Source organism: Neopelma chrysocephalum, unplaced genomic scaffold (assembly GCF_003984885.1).
Source record: "Neopelma chrysocephalum unplaced genomic scaffold, ASM398488v2 Primary Assembly neopelma1_24, whole genome shotgun sequence".
NCBI lineage: Eukaryota > Metazoa > Chordata > Aves > Passeriformes > Pipridae > Neopelma > Neopelma chrysocephalum.
This window is the reverse complement of record NW_020897693.1, coordinates 27,982,616-27,999,570: the sequence shown is the minus strand read 5'-3', so window position 1 is coordinate 27,999,570 and position 16,955 is coordinate 27,982,616. Positions and strand designations below refer to the sequence as shown.

The window sequence follows — 16,955 nt, the reverse complement described above, 5'->3', positions numbered from 1 at the left end:
GGGCATAAAAGGAGACAAGCCTAAAAGGGAGATGCACCATCAAACAAAAGAGTTCAGCTGTCTGAAGTGCTGCTTTCTGAGTATAAGCATGTTAATTCACGTGGCCACATGACATGACTACAGTACAGGGAGTTGTGGGGGATCAGAATATATCTAATACATTTTTCCTCAGTAAATAAGCGGAGAATGACTTAGAATGTTACCCACACTGATAACAGTAAATTACTCGAGTAGTAAATTAATTATTTTCAACAGTTACCACAGGGTAGTTACAACTAGAGGACAGAATAATTCATATTATTCCATAAATATTCAGAAGATGAAATGTGCATTTGATGCATTCTCCACCATTGTGATGTTCCTGCTGCATTTTCAGTTGCATGTATCAGTGTAGGTCTGTTGAAGTTTAAGGAGGCACACAGAAGTATTTCAGGTAAAGAGATTTCCCTGTAATCTGTAGCATTTAAATGAAATTTCATTCTGTTAAATGTAACTTCTTAGAAATATAACATAGCTCAAATAATGAATTAATGTTTTGAAATATAATTTCTCATATAGAATTTATGATACCTTCCCTATAAAGTATTTCAGATACAGCTTAAACTAGTAATGATGTTTTGATAACTTGACTGCAGTGGATGCAGGTGTGAGTACACGGAACAGCTCAGCTGACAGACACAGGAGGGTATTTATTCTCAACAAAGAGATGCTGACTAATGCATTTGAGAGAGAAACCACTGAAGTAAATACAGATTTAAAAGACATATGTGTATATCATCATACTGGTACATAGTATGGGTTTAGGCTAATTGAAACCCCACTAAGATGATTTAAACTAACCTGTCTAGCTTCATCCTAAAATGGATTAGGAACCTTCACACAACCTGCTAATGACATCCAGCTATTAATCCACTTAAGCTGACAAGTTAGTATCAACTAATATTGAACTATAATGTGTTAGTGGAGAACTCCAAATCCTTGTGATTATTGACTTAATTGGATAAAAACGTTATATCAGATGTTCTGGAAGCAATTTCTTAGGCCTCAATTAATTACAAGGAATGGGCAATGCAGGCAAAAGCAGCTATCAAATTGGAGAACTGCATGTATTTATTAAAAATAATCTGTTTACTTTGCACAGACAAATATTATTGCCCAGAAATACTGGGTTTTTTTGTCTGCTACTTGAAACATAGGTCATATTTTGATTTTTTAGTAATCAGGCCTAAGGATTATTTATTGCAAGGATTTCCTTTAGTAAATAATTAAAGATAAAACAATATTTACATAACAAATTAATAATCTGAAAGGAGCAAACTCATGTGAAGAAATCTATCTATGTAAGGATTACATAAGATTTGCAATGCCTCTGCAGATCAAAAAAGAGAACAGAGTTTTGTCTCGTCATCTGTAATGATGATGTCTTAAGTACAAGCTCACAACAGCAACAATGAATATGTGTACTAACTCATATATAATATATAAATTCACTTATTCATCTGAAATATCATGGACAGGCTTAAATGAGAATTTCAATTAATAGCATTTATGCAATTAACGTAGATGATATTTTACTCGAGGGAACAAAAACAGAACAGGGAGCATAACACTCCTGCTTGAATGGCCCTGACAGCACTCAGTTCTTGCCTGTCCCAGCCCACCACCCAGGACACCTGAGGGAACCCAAGATGGGACTTCCCCCACCCTGCCCACAGGGCCCCATGTCAGCCTTCTGGGACCTCCCTCATCCCACTGGTGGCCTAGAAGTCCATGTCAGCCCTCAGGGCTCTCAGCCCCTGCCCCAGCAATGCAGCAGCAGGGCCGGTCTTCAGCTGCCCACAACCCTGCCCAGCCCCTGTGGGGCCCCCCTGCAGCCCCATGTCCCAGAATGCCTTCAGCCCATTCCTGTACCCAAAAAGTTGCCTGATGCCCAGGGCTGTCCCCACCGCTGCCCTGCTCCTGGCTGGGGCTGGAACAGGCAGTGGGTGCCAGGCCCTGCCCCGACAGACTGACACGGTGAGCCGACACGTTATAGTCACCCAGGGGCCAGCCAGGCTGCATGGCTCTTTGTCACCTATGCAAAAATACCCTTAGTAATATATTGTTAGCAATTTTAAGACATCTTTTAGGAAAAGAAAAGAAATTGGAATTGGTGGAATTGTTGTAATCAATAATTTACTTAAATGTTGGGAAAAAATATGTATTTACTAGTAGTACAATAATAATACTCTGCATATGAGATAGTTTGCTATTAATTTGCATCTACAGATATTCACAGAAGATGCTTACGAGCAACAATGGTAAAAAGCAAACATCATAAAACACTGCAAATTTTAAAGCATAATCTAGGCAGGCCTTAGGCTCCTACATCCAGTAACAGAGTAATGGACACACTGAATGATTTGTGGGTACCGCTGAATAGAAACACACTAAGAAAGAAGAGCAGGTGCTTCTCCTAGCACTTCCTAATAACAGTGTGGATTTTATGAACATTTTTAGCCTGTTCAACTCTAAATTAATCAATTACAAACCTATTAGAATTCTCTGAGAGAGTTAATTTTATCAAAAATATTTTACTTAGTTGACAAAACTGACTTTCAGATTACAAAACTAATACTGTATCCTATTGATGGCCAAAGAAATTTGAAAAATCATTAAGAAGTCAGATACCATTAATGGGTTAGGTAGCAAAGCAAAAACTTGGGGACAAAAAGATATTAAACTGTATTAAATTTGAGAATGAAACAAAACAATAATTTTACTTGGACAAGCAGTATTTCTATTACGTCTTTTTATGCCAGGATATTGCATGCATTGTTGGAGTGGTAGAACACTGGCATAAAGCATAAAGAGGGAAAAAACAGCAAGAAAGACTGGGTAGAAAAATGAAATTATTGCTTATCAGCTGAAGCCTCTGATGCAGGTAAGATATGTTACCAAAAAACAACTGCAATCAAAATCAGGATGTTCCTACAGCCTCTCTGTAGTCTTTGCACTTGGTGATTTGCAAATAAAGATTCCGATTCGGGAAAAGAAGTTTAAGTGCTGCAGTGCTCCAGTGGCATGAATTCAGTCTTAAATGCAAGCAGTGCATTTATTGGTGAGATTTACGCTTGGTTTAGTTCCTTAAACTAACTGAAAGGGAATTGAGTTTTTTGTTGTTTAAAAAGCTTTCATGTAAAAAGGATAGATAAACATTACTTTTTTTTTTCAAAAAAAATGGAGCAGTCTTGTTGTTCAACTGTAATATTGTTAAGGAAAGCCAGTAAATGAAATGCCAGTATGCTCAAAGTAAGTAATTTTTAAAAAAACTTAGGAGTTTTCCAGTTCTGCATTTCTGAGGAACTTGTATAATTCATGTGCCTCTGCTACCTTTTGTTTGCTTTATATCCAGATAGCTCTAAAGTCCTTGCCACCCACTCCTTTTCAAATATGACAGAAGAAAAATATTCTGAACAGAGATTATTTAAAGGTATCTCCATGGTACAGAAAATTCAGGCCCTTATGATTGACATCAAGTATCCAAAAAAAGAAACAATAATTTCTGCCTCTGATTTTTGAAAGAAAACTGGCTACTAATACAAACAGAGCAAAAAGCTTTGCAAAATTTTGTAAAATCTTATCAAACTGTTTCACAGGAAGACAAAAATTTTATAAACTACCCTCATCAAAATTCTCATACACTACTCTGTCTTCCACCTGTAATTTTAAGATATGAGAAAAATATACTTCCAAGAGTAAGCCAGTCTTATAGTACCTGAGGTATCTCTGAGTCATGGAGAGGGCCTTACTCTAGTATGGTTTGCAAAGGCTATCAAAGCTATGTTACACGACTGCAAAGTATCTGTGTTTCATTCTCGTACCAATTCGTTTACCGTCTAAGATCTTAGCTATATCTCAGAGGGACAGTTTTATTATTTTTAAAGGGGGCTGGACAGGGCCAGCTTTCAAAATGGTTTTTAAGAAAGCAAACACAACTTGTCTAAAAGTACTAGAGTGTCCTTGTGAATATGCAAATTTTCATTAAAAGTTATCCAAATAAATGAGTAAACATATGCACTTCTGTAGAGAAAAATCAAAGTGAAAAAGTTGAATAAAAGGCAGTTACAAATATAGAAATGAAAATTACCATGTCATCCAAAAGGTAATGAAGCTTTAAAGAGATTACAGAAAAGTCGGTTCATAGAACACTTTCTAAAAAACACAGTGTAACTAAAGCCAATAAAAATAAAGACAGTTGTTGAATAGGAACAGATAGTAACTAGATATTGTTAAAGGCAACATTAATATTACAGTTTTATGGTCTGACAAATCTAAAAAAAACTCAGCTCTCTTAACATTGACTGATTTTATCAGAGACAAGGTTACAATATCATAACAATATTGCACACTATTTTTCAATCAACAGTCCAGAAGCAGTACAGCAGTGAATCACACATGGACATCCATATTAAAAATTATTTTAGAATCCATATGCCATAAATGTGGTTTTATGTATTTGGGAGATCACAGGCTTTCAAGTAACACCCCCAGTATCCTGGAACCCATCTAATATGGTTTGAACTTGACACACAAAAGGGCAGCCACATCAGCAGTTCCTCTTCCTTTGGTCCTAGAACCGCAGTTCAGTCATTGCCAGTTTAAGGTCTTTTGTTATAGAAGCATAGAATAGTTTGAGTCCACAAACACTTGTTCATATTAGTAACTTCCTTAATATCAGTAGAGGTATTCGTCTGATAAAGCAATGGGAGTGACAGACATCCCTTGTCACTTTCTGCAATTATTATTAAATAACTGGAACAACAGGGTGGAAAGTCATAACAGGTGCCTTTCTGTTAGTTTTTCATGACTCACAAATTCTCATTAAGCAGTTAGTAACATCTTTACCCTACAAATTACAAATAACATCATTTAAACAGTAGGGTAGATGATAATAAAACTCCTTTCCATTATCAAGCAGTATCACTGTTCTCAATGCTATATACATACTGTCCTTACTCCAAGGATTTTGCATTCCCCATCACAACTGACAGATAATAATTTGGAAGACATTCTGATGGACCCATGGACACTGATGGGGAGAATACCATTTGAAACCTGTGAGATTAATCTTCCAGACCAAATGTTGTCTCAAATAGTTTGAAATAGTTTGTTTTCTATCTCTCTCTCAATTTTTTTCTTTTTTGGTAAGGTCTCAAAAAGACTTTGGAGGAAAATTGCATGTTGCAGGGAGGATGTGAACTAACAGTGTTGTATTTTTGGAATAATTTTCCTTTTCTTGTAGTTTATCATTGGGTATGGTTTGCTCACGCAGGGGGACATGTTCCAAGAACATACCATAAGATATGCATACCCCATGGACAAAATAGTTATATAAACACGCAGAAAATTAATTAAAGCACGTTCAATTCAGAAAAGCCAAATAAAATATCCAATATGAAAAACTAGCACAAATATAGAATGAAAAATTAAGAATGGGGAAAGATAATAAAAAATAAGGATGGTGACAAAGTTTGGGGTGTTATAGGTTGTGGAAGGCACAAAGTCAACATCCTCACTTGTTGTCCTCAGTGAAAGTATAGTCTTCAGCACTGATGAGTAGCAGAACAACTACTAAGGTGATAAAAAACTGCCAAAGGAACTTCCCCAAAGAAAAACAAGCAACTACCATTAGGAATTTCATTGTCAATCTGAAACAGCTGAGTGTTGGAAAACATAGCCATAAAAAATAAAATATACCTTAAATCCCTTATTTGCCTAAGCTTGTATGAAATGATAACTCTCACTTTTATGGCAGTTATACATGTCCAGACTTTTTATTTGAGGCAAATAAAATAAATTGTTCTTGTCTTCTTAATGCCAGATTTTTCACGTACCTAAGGTGCATACTGCAATGTGAAAGAGCTTGTGCCTTCTACTCATGCAAGATGAAAGCTGCAGAGTCATGCTTTGCTGCTCTGGGAATTTCATGCATCAGAGTCACACCATGAAAAATGGAGGTGAAAGGATCTGGTTCATACAGAGGGCACAGGTGAGCTCACTCTCAGAGCCTAGCCTTCTCAGGGAATCCTCTTGTGACTTCAGAGGTGGTGTTTTGAGGGCACCCAGAGGGGACCAGTATACTTTGTATATTCTGACTGGTCAGGATATTTTGTCTGAAGAGAAATTCTGAGTATGCTGTAGTTGGGTACAGTAGATGGAATCATTAGATCTCTACATAATAACCAGTAGCAGTACATCATACTGACTTGCCTGATTAAGAGGCCTAGTGATAGATGAGAGGACAAGCCCGTGACCATGTTCCTTCATGTTATTTTATATACCAGATTGCTTTTTTGGTCTGCTGTTGTAACCAGACAGCATTCATCACTTCATTCTTTTACATGCTCTTTGACCATAAAATAACAACCATGATGTACTTAAAAAAAAAAAAAAGAAAATATTGAGGATTACATACAGACTCACTAAAATACTTTTCCAGGGAAAAGTGACTTCCACTCATATTTTCAAATACTTAATTTTCTTTGTCTAACAATCTCAGTCACTTCTCACCATGAATTTGTACACAGGACTGTGTGTAACATCGTTATTTTTATGTCCATGTGTAGACTGATGAAGAAAATTTTTACTGACATTAATAATTTCTATTTGTCTAGAAAAATTTATCTTTAAACCCTTTTTGAAGGGCTGGTCTATAAGCTACTGCATTAAGGAAACCTTTCGTGCTTCCACTTTAATCTGGCTGTTTCTTTGGCGCTATTCAAAGTCTCAATGAAAAGCCGCTCTTGCAGTTCTGCGGTTAAAACAACAAAGCGCTGCCTATGTTTCTTCTTTAACACAGCTCTAAGGATTTATTCTTCGCTCCTTTAGTCTTCTTTTTTCTGAAGTTTTCTTGTCCTTTCCCCCCTTAAAATCTCTTTATCTAAAGCTGAATTAGTTTTCACAGCTGGCTGGCAAACTGCCATCATTTTCTACTCTGACACTTATTTGTCGATTTCCACTTGCCTTCAAACTTTTTACTTTTCTTAGATCCTATTTCTTTTTCCTCCTTCACACACATATGGGCTCAAGGTTTAGTTTTTATTAATAGAAAAGAAGAGAAAGATCCCTCTGGGGGACGGGGGGAGAAAAGGATCTATTCTCTACAATGACCAAGGGAAAGCAAAAATACTACAAGATTTACCCACTGAAGATTTCCAAATAGCAAACTTTGTGCTCTCTACAAATACTTATAACCTGATTTTACTTTCAGGAAGGGAGCAGGTAAATCTGCTACAGTATTTATGTTCTGTCCTAACAGACAGGAAATTTGTAGATCTATTTTTGTATAATTTTGAACTTTTCACAGGTTACTATTTTTCTTTATTCCATCTTAAATAGTTCATTGAATTTTTAAAACAGTAGGGATTAAATATTTATTTATTTATTTTTAACACTTCTGCAGCCTAATTTCTCAGCTGAGGGTGTATATAAATATTGCTAAACTACATGTTTGGCTTCTACTCACAAACCTATTAAAACAATTTGCCAACCTTCATTCAAGATATGCTACAGATTAATACATTTTAATGAGAAATAGAAACCAAAAATATTTTGATTTGCTTTAGTCTTTTAAACTTAACAGAACTTCTCTTATTCATAGTTTACTGTAGATGGTGTGCTTCAAGCATCTCAGAGGCTGTTGTAGCAGCAGAAATAGAAGGAAATAGAAAGAGATCCTATGAAAAAGACTTTGAACATCAATATAGGGGCTTATATAGGCACTGTGCAGCCATTATTTTGCCCACTGAAATAATAGGAATAGAATATATAGCAAAACTGTGAAGGAGTAAGTGTTCAAATATAATATCTTTATTTTCTGGTTTTTAACGTTTAGTTTTTAATCTCTGCAACACAAGGAAAAGGTAGTAAAAAGCTTCACCATCAGACTGAGCCCTTTCCTTCTGATGTGGCTGCTATAGAATTATTATTACAATTACAATTACGGTTGCTAATTACAAATTACAGTTATATGGGCATTGCACCTTCACTTTCTTTGGAAGTGGAATAGAGTATTTCTCATGGTGCCAGAATGGAAATAGTAGGTATTTTTACCATCCCTATAGCCACAGCTTGCTGAGTGGGTTTGAGTGCTGCACACATTGTCACAGCTTGGCAGTTTGAATAGAGTTAAAGCAGATGAAAAGAAAAGCCACATCTAAAGAAGAGGAAAACAGGGTTATAGCTTTCAGTAGCCTTTCTTACATGTGAGGTCCTAGAAATTGGCTCGACTAACTGTGAAGTGGTGAATACTGGCAGCAGCTGTCCAGTAAGTGGAAACGTTAGTAATGATTACCCTTGTGGTCTGAGTTACTGAAGGGCAGGTCCCAGCTGACTTAAATTGCTAAAAGTTACAGCCTAATTAAACCTCACTGCTTGCATCAAGTATTTCTTTCTGTGCATCTGGGCCAATGTCTTGTGTCTCTATCATTATTTGTTCACTGCTTTTCCACTTCTACACATACACTATCATGCCTTTTTTATTTTAATTCCTTCTAGTGCTGTGCAGAGACAAATCTTCCTAAAGACTTAGAATGAAAGAATTTTACATATGAACCAAATCATATTTAAAGGCAGACCTTTAAAGCTGAACTAAATGAAGAACCCAGGCCAACAACTTACCTACATAGGTCTAATATTAGAGTTTTTAGCTTTTTTTAAAATTAGAATAACTTAAAATTGACCTCTTTGGAAAAGAACTGAGTCATAAAAATGAATATTAAAATTAAATTTAGTGCATCATATGTATCTGGTGTATTATCAGACATTCATATTCTAACTTCAGAGCAATGATGCACTATTTCATTCCATTGTAGAGAGATGAAGCAATTGTTTCAGCTAGTTGTTTTTTTTTTTTTAAATCATATTAAGATATTTTGAACTAGCTTTGACTGGTGTCAATTTTTTTAAAGTTTCGTCATATTAAAGTTGATTAAATGAATTTAATATATCAGCAATAATCACAGTAAATCAGTATGAAGTTAATATAAAGAGCTTTAAAACACTCATATACTTTGAAATAGCTTTAATTGCTCTTATATAAAATAAATACATGAGATTTTCTGGGATTAGAAAGTATACCTCTTAAATAAGAAAACTGAAAAAAATAGTAGAAATTTTTCTCATTTTGTCTCATTTGGAGTTTTCAATAGTCTAAATGTAATTTACAGTTCTCTGATACATTAATTTTATTTTATTTCAACTTAGTATTTAATTTAGGTGTAAATAATTAGGAAAACACATTTAGATTTGAGATTGTAGAGGCCCTAAGTATATTAGTTCATATTTCATGTAATTTTTTTGTGGGCCTGAAGAAACTATTGCAATTGTATAAGTTGGTTTATGTATTTTAAGTTTAATTTGATCTATACATGCAATCCCCTGATCATCTGGTTCAGTTGTTTTCTGTGTAAAGAGCAGAACAGCACAACCTAGTCAAAGGTGGTATAACAGTATTTTGGTTTGGGGGAGTGGGGAATGTAAACTTCATATTAGTTTGATAGGTAACAGCTGTAATATAAACAAGATCTGTATTGATCTGCTTGAGCTGGCAGCCCTAATATCATAGAATCGGAGCATTGTAGAATGTTAAGGGTTTGAAGGGGACTTAAAGATCATCTAGTCCCAACCCCTCCATCATGGACAGGAACACCTACCACTAAACCAGGTTGATCAAGGCCCCATCCAACCCATCATTTTAGTGTAATATTTTAAAAGTAATATTGTATCTATTTTCCTCAACATGAAACTGTAAAAATGAAGATTCAAAGAGAATCACATTTAGTGGCTTTAAGTAACAATGTAACAATAAGTATTAGGTTGATAATGTCTGTGTTTACTTACTTTCTCCATCCAAATTCAAGTTTCTTTTATCCTTGCTCTGATTGTTGTACTCCTCTCTCTTTAAATATTTCTTTATCAAACCTCCCAAAGTTTTCTCATCCCCCTTTGCCTTACTATGCCACTCTTTTCCCTGCATAATCTGTCCTGTCCCTTCTCTTCGTTCATTTTACTCAGTGTCTGCTGATTTAAGAATTTTACAGGTCAGCTGACAACAGTCTTTTTGCTAACCTGTTCCAACTCTCCTCTTTCACTTTCCAATCACACAGCACTTTTACTCCATTACTCTCTCTTCAACCTCACATTTTTCCCTGTATGATCCCATTTCTCCTCTTCCCAGACTTAGTAATCATATTTCTTAACTTTTATTTGCAAATTCTCGTATATTTGGTTAATTCTTGAAGAATCATTGACTATAGCCAGTGAAGCCACTATAGAACTTTTGCTGTTGACAGCAGAAATAATTCTGGAATTTACAGATGCCAACAAAAACATCCAAACACATATAAAAGTATCAACATAGCAAAAATGACTTGCTGCCAAAGTACTGCTCTAAAATATTAATTTTATTCCCAGTTTTTACTCCCTAGACATTTCCAATTAAGAAAGTAGCTTCTCCGAGTCCCTTTTTTCACTCTCTCATTCTGAATTAACCTGTCCTGAATGTATTAACAGTTTATTTGTTTGTCTAATCATGTCACAGCTGAAAAGAATTCTCCAGCATTGCAGAGAACAATATAGAATACAGATTTTTCAGTGTATATTTCTTCATTATCTGGGACAAAACTAGATAAACGAGAAATAAGGTGACCTTTCCTTTTGGAAGAGGGACTCTGACACCTTACCAAACTCAGATGTGAAGGAAATTCCTGAAGAAGACAGAACAGAGAAAGGGAGAGGGACTGCTAGGAAAAGCTAGGTTTAGGAAAGAAGCATGTACACAACTTACTGGATGTTTTTGTTTCATCTGAGCTACAAGATTACAGAATTATCTACTGGGAAAAAGAAGAATTGTACACTGCGTTGTATCTTTCACAGAAAGGTTATAAGTTCATTCAGAGTAAGAGAAGCTGAGATAATGGCTGATTTAGGGCCAAACCATTCAAATGTTGATGGAAACACAATATTTTTTATCTGGAATAAAGCAGATAAAAAAATCTGTTCCCATTGGAGAATGCTTCAAATGAACTAGCTACGTAATTTATGCTCAGAAGTCTCAAAGGAACTAATGAATCATTGCCAATTTTTAACTTATCTTGGAAAACTGGGAAACAGTGAGATTTGCAAATATTGTCCCATTATCCAGAAAAGAATATAACACAGAATAACAAACTAACTATCTCAATCATCATTTCATGTATATGAATGGATTTGTAAATTTGGAACTTCACTGGTAATGAACTAGAGATTATAATTATAATATAAAAGAGATAGCTCCTTTTTTTTGTGGTTTTTGGTTTTTTGTCGAAAGTTTATTTTGAATCAAATACTTGCATGTTATGAAATTTACTGATATGACTCAGTGGGATTAGAAACTGTTGTTTTGAAATTGATATCCAGGATTTTGGATACTTTTCCTTGTTCCAGTTCTAATCTCTCTCTACCTATATTTTTATGGCCCTTGGAGGTTTATGGATCCTTAAAGAGGATGAACAAAGGAAAAGTTATGCGAAAGTTGTATGAAAAGTAACTCAAGAAAAAAGGAAGTTAGATTGTTTAGAATTGTTACATGACAATTCTTATTTCCACTAGGAAATAAGGGGTGAAAGTTATGAAATTTGCTAAAAAGTACCTAGCTTTATCAGTGTGTATTGTATACAGTTTGAGAATTATCCCAAGATTGGTAGGCTATTAAAAAATAATGGATGGATTACGATTATGGTAGCCCAAATCAAGTGATTGAAATTGTTAAAATCCAGAAAAATTGATTTAATATGTCAAAATGAAGAGGAATATGTGAATTAAAGAAAGCCATTTGTATCTACAGAATATCAAAGGTGTCTTAAAATAACAATGACTAGAACTAGATTTTAAGTATTCATAGAATCATAGAATATGTTGAGTCGGACAGGACCCACAAGGATCACTGAGTCCAACCCTAAGCCCCAAACAGGATCATCCCCATGTGCCTGAGAGTATCATCAGTCCAGCTTGGTGCTGTGACCACTTCACTACAGAGTCTGTTCCAGCGCCCTGGCACCCTTTGGGTGAAGAACCTTTTTCTAATATCCAGCCTAAACCTTCCCTGATACAACTTCAGGCCATTCCCTCACGTCCTGTCACTGGTCATCATAGAAAAGAGGTCAGTGCCTGTCCCTCCACTTCCCCTCACAAGGAAGCTGTAACTGCAATGAGGTCTCCCCTCAGTCTCCTCCAGGCTGAACAGGCCAAGTGGCCTCAGCCATTCTTCATACAGTTTCCCCTCAGGGCCCTTCACCATCTTTGTTGCCCTCCTTTGAACACTCTCTAACATCTTAATATCTTTCTTATCTTGTGGTGCCCAAAACTGCACAAAATATTCAAGGTGAGACTGCACCAGTGCAGACCAGAGAGGGACAATCACCTCCCTTGACCTGCTGGGTAATGTTTTGCCTTGATGCCCCCCAGGACATGGTTGGCCCTCCTGGCTGCCAGGGCACTGCTGACTCATATTCAACTTGTCATCAACCAGGATCCGCAGCTCCCTTTCAATGGCACTGCTTTCCAGCATCTCATTCCCCAGTCTGTATGAACATCCAGGGTTGCTCCATCCCAGGTGCAGAATCTGGCACTTCCCCTTCATATGATTGGAGATTGCCCAGTCCTATAGTTTGTTGAGGTCTCTCTGCAGCACCTCCCTGCCTTCGAGGGAGTCAACAGCTCCTCCCAGTTTTGTGTCAGCTGGAAACTTGCTTAGTATCCCTTCCAGTCCTGTGTCCAAGTAGTTTATGAAGACGTTAAAGAGCACAGGGCCCAAGATGGAGCCCTGTGGAACCTCACTAGTGACAGGTCACCAGTCTGATGTTACCCTATTCACTATTACCCTCTGTGCTTAACCTGTGAGCCAATTGCTCACCCATCACATGATGTGTTTATCCAGCTGTGTGCTGGACATTTTGTCCAGAAGGATCCTGTGAGAGACAGTATCAAAAGCTTTACTGAATTCAAAAAAATTATATCAGCTGGCTTCCCTTGATCAACCAGGTGGGGTACCTCATCATAAAAGGAACCAGGTTCGCCAGTGATGAGTGATAGAATGGTGCGCCAAAACTTGAAAAAAGAGCACTCATGGGATTGATTCCTCAATCTGCTTCACAAGGTGTTGGCTACAATGTACCACACCTGAATTTTTTTCTACAGCAGTGCACACAGTATTAGGAACAAACAAGAGGAGCTCCAAGCTTTGGCCCAGTCACAGAGGTTTGACATCACTGGCATAAGTGAAACATGGCGGGGCGAGACCTGTGACTGTAGTGCCCTGTTGGACAGTTACAAGCTCTTCAAGAGAGATAGGCAGGCCAGAAGACGGGAAGGATAGATCACATTCTCAATCTGAGCTTTCTATGTTTCTGTGAAAAGAGGGCTAACAAAATCTTTGAACAGATAGTAAAGAGAAATGGAGATGGTAAGTGCTGGGGAACATATGCAAAAAACCAGAACAACAAAAAAACCCTAAACAACAACAACAAAAGAACAACAGAAGCTAAAGAAAATCAAACAACAACAACAAACCCCCACAAACAACAACCAAAAACAAAACCACCAAAACCCAACAGCCCCAAAATCAAGATATAGCTGAGAATCTTGCATTACAGTGTGAGGTGTAAGTAATTAAATTTATCTGGTATATTGAAGGGAAGTTTAAGAGATAGGGTGAAAAATGAGTATAAGTATTTAAATGTGGGAATTATATCTGACAGCACAGATCTTTTTGATCATGCTCTCAGAAACAGAACACAGGGTAATTACTGGGAATCAAAATTAAAGTAATTATTCTAGAAATAATACAGGGATTATAAGGAGGCTTGAAAGGGTTATAGTTCCCTTAAAAAAAATTAGATACAATTTCATTTAACTTGTGATAGACATTCTACTAGTGAAAAGTACAGAGGGTCACACTAAATAATTATGATGTCCTTTTTGGCCTTTGAGGATAAGACTCTGTAATCTCAAGCTTTTGGGCTTTTAAGAAACAGTGGAGAAACATAAAGTTACAGTAGACTTTATTGCTCTTCACAATCTCACATGTGCACCTCATAGCAGCACACTGTGTATAATAATATCTCGTAATTTAGGCATTAAAATAAATGCCTGTAAAGTCAAGATGTTTTGCTTCACTTAGTGCATATCCGCATTAATATACTGTGATTATAGATTTTTGATTTTTTCCTCTCCTCTAGAGGACAGAATTGGTGATGTTTACAGAAAAGACCACAGTTACCATAGTGTGAAAAAGAACTGAAACTCATTGTGGTCTTGATTTCAGTTTACAAAAATTTCTGCCCAGTTTGCTCTACAAAGCAATGTGCAGTTTCACTTTGCTTCTAATCATGGAGATAGTTCATGCAGTCATATCAAGTTTAATTGATTATTTTTCTTTCAGGAAGCTGGGTGCTTTTGAACTTTTTACTCAGGATACATCTATGAGGTCTTTTGTCTTAGCTTGATAAAATAAAGTGCAAAATTTGATAAGCTGTGATGTCAGGCTAGATAATCGAATTATTATTTTTTATGTGTATAAAGCATATTAAAATATGTAAATTGAATGAATCTGTATCATTAGGAATAACCTCTGTACTTATAATAAGAAGGTAAGAAGATATATTCTAAGATGATATTATAAATTATTCTCCTATGAGGAAAGGCTGAGAGAATTGGGTTTGTTTAGCCTGGAAAAGAGAAGGCTTTGGGGTGACCTAATGGAGGCCTTCCAGTACCTGAAGGGAGCCTACAAGAAAGATGGGGAAGGACATTTTACAAGAGCATGTAGTGACAACACAAGGGGGAATGGCGTCTAACTGAAAGAAAGTAGGTTTAGATTTGGTATTAAGAAAAATAATTTTTACTGTGAGGATGGTGAGGCGCTGTAACAGGTTGCCCAGGAAAGCTGTGGATCCCCCATTCCTGGAAGTGTTTAAGGACAGGCTGGACAGAGCTCCGAGCAACTTGGTGTTGTGGAAGATGTCCCTGTCTACAGCAAGGGGGTTGGAACCAGATGGTCTTTAAGGCTCCTTCCAACCATTCTATGATTCTATGATTATTTTAAACAAAATCTTGTTCACTGTTTTCCTAGTGATAAGGCTTTTGGGTATCTTCTTATAAGATTTCCCTCTTGTTACAGGATTACTTCTACAAATCTATGAGTAAACTACAGAAAGGTTTCTTTAAAACAAAGTCTGACAACTCAGTTCTCAAATAGCAAAGGAGACCTATAGACACAACACAGGAATTCAGTGGCAATGCAGAAACACCTTTTTATTGGGGAAACTTTTCCTCTTTTTTCTTTTTGAAACTTAGATGGTCTCTCCTGGCCCTTAGTGGCATGCAAAACCTGAAACATCAGAAGTGAACAGCAGTCCAAAAAAACTATTACCCAGCTGCTGATAATGAAGAACCAGTTTCTTAAGGGAGGTACAGCTAGTTTAAAATAAGGTAATATCCACAAAGGAATCCTCTCCTAATCTTAGACAACAATTGTTTTGGAGCATGAAGCGAGATGTTTCATATTGTTTATGACTCCTCGTATTATCATATAAGTTCTTATAATAGAAAAGTGTATTGGCAATCTCTTTGAAATGCTTTCAGTTCAAGTCCTTCTGCAGATCATGTCTTGACCCCATTTAATAGTAGAGGTTGTAGAGAATCTATGAAACTGCTGTTACCTTGTTAGCCTTACTGGACAATAGTTATGACATCAGACAGCAGAGGCAGTCTATTGCTCAGTTGCATTCTGGGCCCTGTATTTGTTTCCAAACAAAGGGAGAAGAAGGGGGATATTTTTGAAGATTACTCAAGCACCTGTGACCAAAGTCATAGAGCCACAGGAAGTCCAACAGACTGCCCTTTCCCAGCCTTATTATTTAAGCTTGTGTGGAAAGCTTTGTTTAGCTGTTGCCCTGAATATGTCTTTTAAACACATGACAGAAACTTTAAAATGTGGTACATATTAAAGGATGGCAACAAAAACTGCATTTTCGTAAAAACTTTATCTTTTTTCTCTCTAGTGTACACTGTTTATATTCTCAACCATAGTTACTTGATGGCAGTTTTTCAAGCTAGCTATTTAAGGTGTTAAAAATACTTTATTTCAGATGGCCCATGAAGTGTGATTGTCCACACGGGGAGATTGTTGTTCCCTGTGACAAATCAATGGATAGTATTTTGGTGTATTGTAGACCTGAGGCAATACTTGCAAGATGCAGGAACGTTGATAATGATGTCAGCTGCAAAAGTTTGGGGAGTACAACTTGATTTGATGACTCTGCAACAGCAGTCTTTAAATTAAATTTCCTCTTTCATGGGGCTGCCATTCAATAACTCATTTGAATCAAGGACTCTTGACAGTTTAAGCACTCCATAAAACCTCCTTATCATTATATTCTAGCCATGCTAAAGCAATTGCTATGCCTTCTTGGAGAAAATTAAGATTATTTTGGCTACTAACACTTTTAGCCAGATATCATATACTGTTGTTATAAAGATTTCCTAACTAAGCAATAACATCTGATTTTGAGAAGTATGAATTTAAGATTGTTTATCCCAAGCATAACACTGATAAATTGTATTACTTTCTTGACTTTAATTTCTACTAGCAAATGGATTTTTAAACAAGAAAAGTGCAGTGCCTTAATGTAAAATTCATTTTTCCCTCAACATTTCAAGTCACATAGTACTCTTTAGTGTTATGCTATAAAGGCTGTTTTTAGTAGTGCCAAGCAATAGGACAAGAGGCAACAGGCAGAAACCGATGCACAGGAAGTTCCACCTGAATATGAGAAGAACTTCGCACTATGTGGGTGACTGAGCCCTGGAACAGGTTGCCCAGAGGGGTTGTAGAGTCTCCCTCACTGGAGGCATTCAAGAATTGTCTGGACATA

At 36.5% G+C, this 16,955-nt stretch overlaps 1 long non-coding RNA gene across 1 annotated transcript in view; it reads right to left on the bottom strand.

The window, feature by feature from the left end:
• Positions 1–381: 381 nt before the first annotated feature.
• LOC113981739 overlaps positions 382–16,955 on the bottom strand; it is a 29,813-nt gene continuing 13,239 nt past the window's right edge. The window contains exon 3 of the long non-coding RNA XR_003538516.1: positions 382–454. This is a non-coding gene — a long non-coding RNA (uncharacterized LOC113981739). The remainder of the gene's footprint in view (positions 455–16,955) is intronic.